Consider the following 10801-nt stretch of genomic DNA (forward strand, 5'->3'; position numbering starts at 1 on the left):
GCTAGAATCCAGTACTCCTCGACTTCCGACCTACTCGACTTCCGACCACCGGACATCACGACCGCCGCAGCCGTATAAAATATTTTATAAAATATTTTTCAAATTCAGTATTTTCAAGTCCCAACTTTAGCGATCGCTGTGTACTGACAAAATTTTAATTTGTAATTCCCTTTGAATTGGCTGGCAAGCATAAAAGTGAGAGTTCTCAAGGTGCTGAGAAGAAAAAGAGACACCCATTTTAGATTTTCTATGTATTATTTTCGCATTTTTATTTACATTGACCAATCGACTTATTGACCTGGATTTGGGTCCCTAACCCGTCTTAAGTCGAGGACTGATTGTATGTGTTTGTAATATTTATGTACATTTCCATGGTAGGATTAGGGTGATTGTTAGGTATTGTTTTATATTTATGTATGAGTGTGGCAATTGTTAATATTTGTTTATTACTGGTTGTTGGTGTTTATTGTCAATATATTGTGCATTCCAACATTGCGTTTGCTACTCCTCTCCTATAGTGATGTAGAATACCTGAGTAAGACTGAATAGTGCAGTAGCAATAGGCTAAACATGAGGTGGAATGAAAAAACAAAATGTTCAAGTCTGGGGGTGGTTACCGCCGGTTCCTGGTAAGGTGTCCAAGCTCAGGAACAAAAGCTTGTAACAATACATCTTCTGGAAGCCAGATTGATATGGTGAAAGAAGGCCATTCTTCTTCAGGTAGTATACTAATTGTGAGTTGACCAGTGGCGGACTGGGCCAAAATTTCTACCGGAAAACTAGTAAATCGCCCACTCAAAAGGGTCCAAAAGGCCCACGTAATCCCAAAACGTAGTCAAAGGAACCATCACTTTGGGGCCCACCAGGAATTTTCGGTATCCCGCTGGGCCAATCCGCCACTGGAGTTGACCATATTTTCAAACAACTTGCAGATACAGGAAGTCTGAGTTATGGGGTGATATTCTAGCAAGTGAGGACAGGAACCCTCTCACCAGATATATAGCCCAATAGAAAGGTCTGTCAACTTTAAGATGGCAGAGCCTTGAGAATGGGATATCATCAGGCCTGATGATGTTGGCGCCTCACCGTCCCCACTCCAAACACCAAGGCCTGTGACTCTACTCCACACACACACCCACATAAACTCTGAGGATTGAGCTGCCAGAAGACACCCCTGCAAATGGTGCAGCAAAAGCTCAGAAACTTCTTGAGGGAGGCAACAGAGCTGCCATCATTATCTCTAAGAACTGTGGGAGGATTAGATGAAAACTTGCCTGTTACAGGTTGACAACCCTTTATCCGAAATTCAAAAACCGAAAAGCTCTATAAACCGAAAGTTTTTTGGGGGACTTTTTTTTTTTTTTTTTAAACAGGGATTAGCCCACCCGATAGATCACTGACCCACATCAGGGCCTAGGGAGGGGAGGGCGAAAATGTAATAGTAATAATAATTATAATAATAATTATTATGAATTATAATTCATAGTAAATAAAAATTTTAATAAAATACACCAAAATAAAATAATAATGGTTACAATAATAATAACAATATTACTGTAATAATAAAATACAGTATTACCCGCTTTACACTGTGGTTCTACCATGATTTCTCATTTATCGCGTGCCTTGCCAGAACGGACTTTCACTTTCCAGGTGCATCTTACTCATATACGTGAAGTAAAAATTTTTTTATTCAGCTCATAAAATTCATACAAATTACCCTGCCAGAATACAATTTACATTGCTGGAATTCTTACAATATGATGATCATTTGAATATACAGCTAGACCCCGACTTACTACGGGGTTAGGGACCCAAATCCAGGTCAGAAGTCCGAATGGTCAGAAGTCCGACATAGATAAAAATCTACAGTGAAATACAGTACAGTGAAAGTAATAAATAATGAGGAATGGATACAGTGTGACTGAGCACTTACCTTTAATGTAGTCAGCTGAATGCACATGGGGCCCCTATAATTTTCTAATTATACATGGAGAATACATTAACTGGAAACGTTTCGGTATAGAAAATCGTGTCATTTGAAGAAGAAAAAAAATGGTCACAACTGCGGGCGATCGAAGTCCCGACGGGTCGAAGTCGAAGCAGTCGAAGTCGGGTCTAGCTGTAAACATCATGGATTTTGCATTAGACATACAAATTTTAGATCTAATGTAATAATTTGGTTACAGCAAAATATTTTATCGTTTGTGCAAAATATATGAAGTTTACATTCAAAATATTCCCTGACCTGCAAGGAATCCAGAAATGTCAATTATATTATCCTAACTTTAGTCTGGGTTATTATTTATTACTAAAAATGTAAATATAATATTTTCTCCCAATCGCTTCTGGTAGGGAGGAAGGTGGAGGGTGGGGGGTAGGCGGAGGTGGGGTATTTTGATTGACAGATAGTGTCCTTGAAGAATTTCTTTGTTATTTACTGAAGATATTTGTTTTAGCTCATAAAATTCATACAAATTACTCGGCCAGAATATAATTTACATTGCTGGAATTCTTACAATATGATGATCATTTTGAATATAAACATCATGGATTTTGCATTAGACATACAAATTTTAGATCTAATGTAATAATTTGTTTACTAAAGCAAATATTTCATCTTTGTGCAAAATTTATGAAGTTTACATTCAAAATATTCCCTGACCTGCAAGGAATCCAGAAATGTCAATTATATTATCCTAACTTTAGTCTGAGGTTTTATTTATTACTAAACGTTAAAATCTAGTGGTTTCACCCAAACATTTCAGAGAGGTAGAGCTAGTGAGCTGGGAAGAGGGAGGGGATTTGAGTCCATTATTTGAATGGACATTAACCTGCCGACTGAATTTCTCTTAAATATTAATTGTGTGAGCATACCATCATAAAATTTAGATGTTATTTTTACTACAACATAGGTATTGTAGTCGAAAAGTGGAGTTTGGGGTTGGGCCAGTCTCTATTGGAATTAATCCCATATGTTCTGTTGTTCACTTTACGCTGCACCTGTGGTTCAATTGACTCGTAAATCGTAAATCGGGTACTACTGTAATAATAATAAAGAAATGCAAGAATGAAAAAAGATCAAAAGTGAAAAACACATTTAGACCTATGAATTGTTATTATTACTATAATTTTTATTATATTTTTCGCCACCCAGGCCCCATGTGGGTCAGTGACTTGTGCCCGGTAGGCTTAAAAAAAAAAAAAAAAAAAAATTCTGAAAACCGAAATGTCTCTGGCCCTAGAAGATTTCGGATAAGAGATTATCAACCTGTATATACTGCACAAGTTTCCATACCTGGAACAGGGGAGTTTTTAATTTGGAGAGGAGACATAAGAGGAAAAAGACTGGCGACGGCATTCTTTAAAAACTCGAAGCGAACTTGGCTCTGGTCAGTATGTATTCCACGTGATAAAGTTCCGTCCTATGACACCAATATCGACCATAAGCTCGAGCCGCTCAACAAATGCTTGCCTGCACTCCTTCACCAAGGAAACAGGTCGGAAGCTACAAGATCAGAGGTCCGAGGAATGGAACGGTGACCAGCCTATAGGAGGAGAGTGGCAATGTATTCAACCGCTTCATTTACAGAGGAAATTCTTCAATGCACCTGTCTACCTTTGTTACTTCCTTGAACAAGTCCCAGTCCACCTTGTCTAGCCACCAACGAGGAACTTGTGGTGTTGGGAGGACTTCTAGGAGGAAAGTAGGATAGGATAGTGGTAACTTCCTCTGAGGTCATCTGTTACTCTCTACTCAAAGTCTATTATAGAGTTCGAGGACAATAAGAGATATATGGCTGTAGTCGTGTTGGTCTGGACATGATATGTGGGTGATATCACCAGTAATTAATTTCTTCAATGATCGAAACTATCAAGTCATCCTTGAATTAACTATTGTATCACCCCATTAAAATTAATGAAACCAAATCCTCTGACAATTAATATACAGTACTGGGACTGGGAGGAAGGTAAATGGAGCATGAGGTATAAATGCGTTGGAGGTGAATCTTGCAAACTGTCACTTGCAATGGGAAGTGATGGCTAATGGGTATGGGAGGTACACCACACTTGTCTGAGATAAGGACAGCTGTGCCCTCATGATGTGTCTGTTCTGGATTTTGAAGAGAGTAAAAAGCCAAATAACCTCTGAGAGGGATGATCACAGGCACCTAACATTGTGTCCTGGAGAAAAACACAGACAGGGGAGAATTTGCTCAGAAGCAACTGGAGCTCCTCCCAGTTGGCTTATAAGCCTCGACAATTCCATTGGACGATCATAGTGGTAGCCATGATTATAGGAGATCTAAGTAGAAATTTACACGAATATCGCCCCCAATAGGCATTTAGGCGGGCTTAGTTTGGACGTTGGAGCCTGGAAGATGCACCTGGAGTGTACCATGACCAGTCCCTGTGGCTTTGTGGACACAGATGACCCAGATGTAGACCCATCTGATGAACCCACACCAGAGTTAACCCCTGTAGATGGCTCAGATGGAAGATGTGCCAGGTGTCCCAGCTGTCAGTTTAATTTTAGCTCGTCACCAGAGGCATCTGGAAGAGGATCAGTTACATATCTGGGGGAGAGACGCCAGCCTGAGCTGACATCTGTTGTTGTAGTGTCTGGGACTCAGAATTGGGTTCGAAGTTGGCAAAGGGGTCGCTTTCCTCTTACAGTCGGATGATTCCAACGCCAAGATCTTGGCCAGAGACTTGTTTACCTCCAGAAACTCTGAGGACCATCGGCAACATTTTCGTTGAAATTTTGTAGTACCTGGAGCGGCGGTGGAGGAAAGATAGAAGTAACAGATGTGCCGCCTCATCCATATGAACCTCAGCCATTACAAGAGAAGTCTGAGGACTGAGGATTGGTGGCCTTGGTGGCATAGAATCAGGGTGGGGAGCTGAATTCAATACAGATACGGATGATTCTGGGGGTGATGTCATAGCAACAGTTCACTGAGCCTTTTGTCGGGACAGAACCTGTGCATAGGAATCCCCATGATTTAAAGACTGATTTCAGTGCTATGCTTCTGGCTTCAGCAAAGCTCACTTTGTCTAGTGCTGATATGAAACATCTCTCTCTTGAGTCAGAACTGGTCACATTCACTAGAAGGGCCAAGTGCACCTCCAATAGTGAAAATTGCAGACAGGCCGGACATTTCTGACCCTCATGGGCCTTACCACAGTTAACACATACTGCAGGAACACCCTGCTCTAACTTAGGACAAGTATGACTGATATGGCCATACAAATGACAATGAAAGCAAGCATTGTCTAGGGTTTGGGACACATGGTTTACACCTTAAGGAGATCCAGGCAATCTGTTAGAGCTTGGAAGTAGCAGTCAAATGTCAACAACAGTTGGTGTAAGGTTAAGAAGCCATTTTCTTTCTTGTGGAACCTGTCCACTTTCACCAACTTTTGACTCGAACTCCTCCAGAAGCCTCCTCTGAGTATCAGAGTAGCTCTTTAGAGAATAACACCCTCAACACTGGAAGGTGACATGTGAAGTACAGGAGGCTGAGGCACCATATTATTCACGACTCTAGATCACTTGGCTTGTACCTCTCTCAAGGGTCGAGCCAGGGTCAGCTGATTTAGCCACCAACAGGCCCGCTCTGCCCAGGCAGTTCACTCACTACCACTGGACAGGAAGCTGGGCACTTAACTCAAAGTGTTATTCCCAACACTTCCCTGGAGAGAATTCACAATATATTCTCTCAGATTGTACCTGTGTATATACCTGCAAATAGGCAATAAAACAGAAAATGCCAAGAAGTGTTTACATCAAGCCCTGCCACTTAAGAGTTCCAGAACTTAATTAAAACAATTAGTGTGATACCAAAACAGGTATCAGAACTCTCCTTGGGAGGAGACTCCACTTGGAGGCTACCATCTTGCTCAGTGGATATCTTGAGTTCTTCAAATTTTACTATTGACCTGTGAACATGAAAAATGTCCAGCTCCATTACAGGCTGGCCTTCTATGGTATGAAGCACTAGATATCTTACAAAATCTAAGTTTGAACACACCTGGTAAGATGTCAAGGTCAGAAGCGCTATGGAAGTGACAGGGCCAGTTGGCCTCCTGCGACTCTTATACTTGGGTATTTGCTGAGATCCAGAGCCACTTTTTTAATCTGATAGGCTGCAATATAGCAACTGATGATCCAGAGGAGGGTCCAGGACGGTGAAGGTCGTAGGAGTATCCGACCGGTTATTGGAGTATGTTTCTTCAATAAAACAACTTCACTCCACTCAACTATAGAGCACAGCATGGGAGATCAATGCCAGAGATAAGACCCTGGTGACCCCAAGAGCAGCAGGAAGTATATGGTAACCACCAAGGGCCACAGAAGGTTGCTCCTAGACCATAGAGTGCAAGGCCCTTTGATGTCCATTTGATCCCTAGCCACACTGTGACTAGCCAATTGACTTGATCAGGCCCAAGCTGCGGTCTAGCTGGAGTTATAAAATAAGAAAAAAGAGCTAGGAATGCTGTACAGATGCCATAGTTACTTCACTCCTGACCAGTTGCTTCAAGCCCCCACCCCCACAACTTCGTGGCTCACTGAGGGGTTATGTTCTAAAAATGCCACGTTATAAAAAACTAGCGTTAAGCGGATCAATTTTCCTCATAAGAAATAGATAAAATACAAGAGTTATTCTTGATCCTCCCTTTGCCCCATGAAATACATTACATATACAGAAAATCATTGCCATTTCTATAGAAATAGTGCTACATATACAACTACTAAGTTTTTATTGGTACTCACCGATGCGTGGAGGTGAGAGAGAGTGTGTGGTGGGTAGTGAAGCAGAGGAGGCAGATGGCGGGAGAGGAAGAGAGCGGGAGAGGAGGAGAGTGGTGAGTCACTGGGACACTGCAGCTGCCTCCTCCTCCTGCGCTGAATGGGGTTCTCCACCGCTGCTTGCCCTTCCTCCGTTGATGTTTGCTCTTCTGTTGTTGTTTGCTTTCTCCTCGGCTGCTGTTTGCTCCTCCCGGCTGCTGTGTGCTCCTCCTCGCTGCTGGCTATTGTGAAGCTGCTGCTGCTTCTGGTGTCCTGCGACGAAAAAATGAGTCCAGTGTTGACTGCTTGGTGCTACTCTTCTTCTTCTCCTTATAGATCTCAGTAACAAACCAAGACTTTCATCAATGCCTGCTGAATCTTTGATCTCACGGTCTCTGTTTGGTCGTCATCTACAAGGATTCACATACCTTGCTGGATCATGTTGAATGCTTCTGCCATCCTCTTGGAAGTTAGTGCTCGTTGAGGTTCTTCTTCGTTGTCATCATCTTCAACAGGACTGTGTTCTGTTAGTTGTTGCAGATCTTCTTTGGTGAGCTCTTCTGTCTGGGGCCAGGACGTCTTCAATATCCTCTGATTCCAGCTCATCAAAGCCTTTTTCTGTCTAGCCAAGCTGAGGATATCCCTATTCACTGCTGGGACTAAGTCCGTGAATCCGTAAAACTGTTAGCGCCAATCGGGCCACAATTTCGTCACACACCATTCAGGCAACTTTCTGAAACCTCTTCCCATACCTTGCCAATGTTGTCAATTGCATGAAGATTGTTGAAGCCACGCTAATATTCTCGGATATTGGATTTGTTTTCTGTTTGTAGCCTTGAGCAGCTGGGCCGTAGTACGGCATAAATAATATGCCTAAAATCGGGCGATGATGCCTTGGTCCATAAGCTGCAGCAGTGCTGTCATGTTGGAGGCAGGAATACAACTTTTACACTGTCATGCAAGTCGTCGAGATTGGGAGGTATGAGCTGGAGCATTGTCAAGAATCAGAAGAATTTTGAAGTCAGTGTTCTCTTGACACAGTATTCCTTTTAGGGCCATGGGTTAGCAGCGCGAGAAATCAACATCGGCGTCAGCTTGAGTAGCTGGTGTTAGCACAAGCAGTCTTTGCTGCCTTAAAACCTGGCTCTTTTTTTCTCCAGAGATTTAGGTCCTTTCAGGCATCCTCTTCTTAAAGAGACCAGTCTCATCCACATTGAAGACTTGCCCGGTGTCGCCTCCTTCCTGGATAATCCATTTTAATTCTGGTGGGAATGTCTCGGCAGCAATAGTATCTGAACTGGCAGCTTCACCATCATCTTAATATTGTGGAAGTTACACCTGCGTTTAAATCATTGAAACCATCCTCGGCTGGCCGTAAAGGTCTCTTCCCCGATCCTTCATCCTCTTCTGTCTTTATGTCGTCAAACAAGGATCTGGCCTTATGCTGGATAACCATAAGGCTTACAGGCGCATTGCGTTGATTCTGGTCCTCCATCCACATAGCCAGCATCTCCACCTTTTCTATCACAGTGCTTCTATCCAAGTTGTTGTAGTTGCACTCAGAGAAGAACCTCCAGCACTAATCTTAATCTTGTCAGTTTGGTCTGGAGATCACGCAGCACCATTGTGGGGTTAGACCAAGCACAGCGCCTATGTCACAACCGTTCCCCTTTCCATCGGGTCAATACATCCATTTTTGTTGCAAGGGTAATGGTCTTACATTGCCTCTTCACTATACTAGCATCAGTAGCACTTGATGGCTGCTTGGAAGTCATTTGAATGTTTAGAGTCCTGTTTTAGAGCAAAAGCACTTAGCACACATGAATGATGTGAAATCGTAACAAAAACTGGCGGGGCTGTGACATTCAGGAGTGAGGGCAGTCGCGCCCGAGCGAAGGCGTAGTCTGACCAGACAAGAGCAGGTGATGCGCCGTGAAAGTAGTCCGTGGCGGCCGGAAAACGGCGTAGTATTGGATCACTGGGGCGTTAAGCGAATTTTTGGTCTCTAAAGTTTAGTGGCGTGAAATGCGAAACAACGTTAAAGCGAACGACGTTATCGGACTTACTGTACAACCAATAAATCAATGACGCCTCACCCTCATATTTTCTTCTTCCATCTTTTAAGTAAGTCTTTTAATAGTTTATTGGTCTGTTGTAGCCTGATGGCAGCCCAAGGTCCTTCAGTGCTGACTGAGGTCCTCGGTTAATGTGCACCTCTGAGACAAGTTCTGCAAATTTCATCACTGTCTGGAAAAATAATGCAACTGATTACTGTACAGTTTCAATGGGAGAATTAAGTAAAACTACACTATGCAAATAGACTATAATCTTCATAATCAATATTTACAAATTTTTTGCATTTTGTGTAGATTAATGAAACTTTAGGGATGTCTCTTTTAACACTTTTTTTTTTTTTTTTTACATTTTCTTGTCCTGCTTTCTTTCATAATTGTTCATAATATATACTTTTATTCAACTTACCTCCATCCCAAACTTTCAAGCCTTTTCCTGCTATACTGTAGTGTCTGAATCAAGACCAAACTCACAAACTCTTCCTTTATTTGTTATCAAACATTTGTGCTGCAGCACAGTGTACACAATTCTGCCACTCATCCATCGATTTCCCTAATTTTTGTGTTATGATTAGGTTTGATTGAATGATGAAGTCACAAATTTATCCTAGGTCAAAGGATTTCCGAGTTATGACCTTCCATATTTTGAGGTCAACAGCAGGACTTTGTAATTTCGAAAGGTCATATCTCAGGTTCTACTGTAACTGATTTCAACAATCTTGGTCTCAAAATGCTCAGAAAGGTTGTAGAATAACTTTTCCACTGTAAAAACCATAGAGTATCAAATAAAAGAGTTACAGTTCTGTATGACCTTTGACCTTGACCCCAGATAAACCTTCAAAATTCAAAGTCATGGAAATTGGCATGACAACTGTCCTTGATATAATGCATCCACAAGCCAAAAATTAGAGAGGGATCTCCATTGGTTTGATTTTTAGAGGCATTCAAAGTCATGCAGGTGAAGACTTTTAAATACTTTTGACAATTAGTATTAATATGATTATTATAGGAAAGCCCTATATGAAAGTGCAACGCAGTGTAAAAAAGTTTATGTCGCACTAAAGAGATTAAAAGAAAACACTTGTAATTATAAATGAAAAGTAGAAATGCAGATAAGATAACCATAGAAATATGACCAAACAATAAGTTCAGTAATTTACTTAAACAGCACAGAAGTACACATCACCTAAACCAGTGGATCTCAACATGAGCCATATGGCCCCTGAAGTCCATGCCATACTTAGGGGCCACATGGAACAAACAGAACATTAGGGGGCCACAATATGTTTATGAGGGCACCCAAACTTAACTGCCAGGCGTAAGATCAATTTGTCATCATCGTCACATCTCATTCTTTGTGTTTAAGTTCAGTAGCTTATATTGAAAATTACTCTAGTAAAGTCTAGTAAGTAGACAATTATGAAATCTCCCATAATGAAAAGATTTTGTCACCTCTAACCTTACTAAGTCTACCATAAAAACAAACAAATTATAAATTTTCTTATTACGTTTGTTGATAACCCACGGTCAGCTGATGACAGCCGCCAGCCAGTGGGTTGCTTCAGATCTCCACTCACCGTGTTAGGTAGGCATTTTTAATGGTGGTCTTGTACTTATTTCTTGCCTGGTCATGAATTAACCTAGGAGATAGACTGGTGGGGTGTGGAGCTGGAGGTGGTAATGAGAGTACAGCATATAGTCTCGATTTGCGGATTTCCTCAGCGGTTGGTCATTTCACTGGCACCTGGCAATTATTAGTCACCGGTACATTCCTGAATTTACAGGGAAGCGGACGGACAGCTGTAGCGTTAGGTTGCTCTTCGTCACGCGACGTCATATAGCGATATCTGGCTGTGATTGGGTCACGGATCCTTACCACCACGATTCCTCCGCTGTTAGCTGTCAAGTCTGCCAGCAAGTGTAGGGGCGGAAGTTG

At 41.8% G+C, this 10801-nt stretch overlaps 1 long non-coding RNA gene across 1 annotated transcript in view; it reads right to left on the reverse strand.

Annotated features, from left to right (window-relative positions):
* The window catches only part of LOC121871126, a 32438-nt gene extending 23393 nt beyond the window's left edge, over positions 1–9045 (reverse strand). Inside the window, exon 1 of the long non-coding RNA XR_006089835.1 lies at positions 8890–9045. This is a non-coding gene — a long non-coding RNA (uncharacterized LOC121871126). The remainder of the gene's footprint in view (positions 1–8889) is intronic.
* Between the last annotated feature and the right edge of the window lie 1756 nt (positions 9046–10801).

This window comes from Homarus americanus, unplaced genomic scaffold (assembly GCF_018991925.1).
Source record: "Homarus americanus isolate GMGI-L3 unplaced genomic scaffold, GMGI_Hamer_2.0 scaffold28251, whole genome shotgun sequence".
Lineage (NCBI taxonomy): Eukaryota > Metazoa > Arthropoda > Malacostraca > Decapoda > Nephropidae > Homarus > Homarus americanus.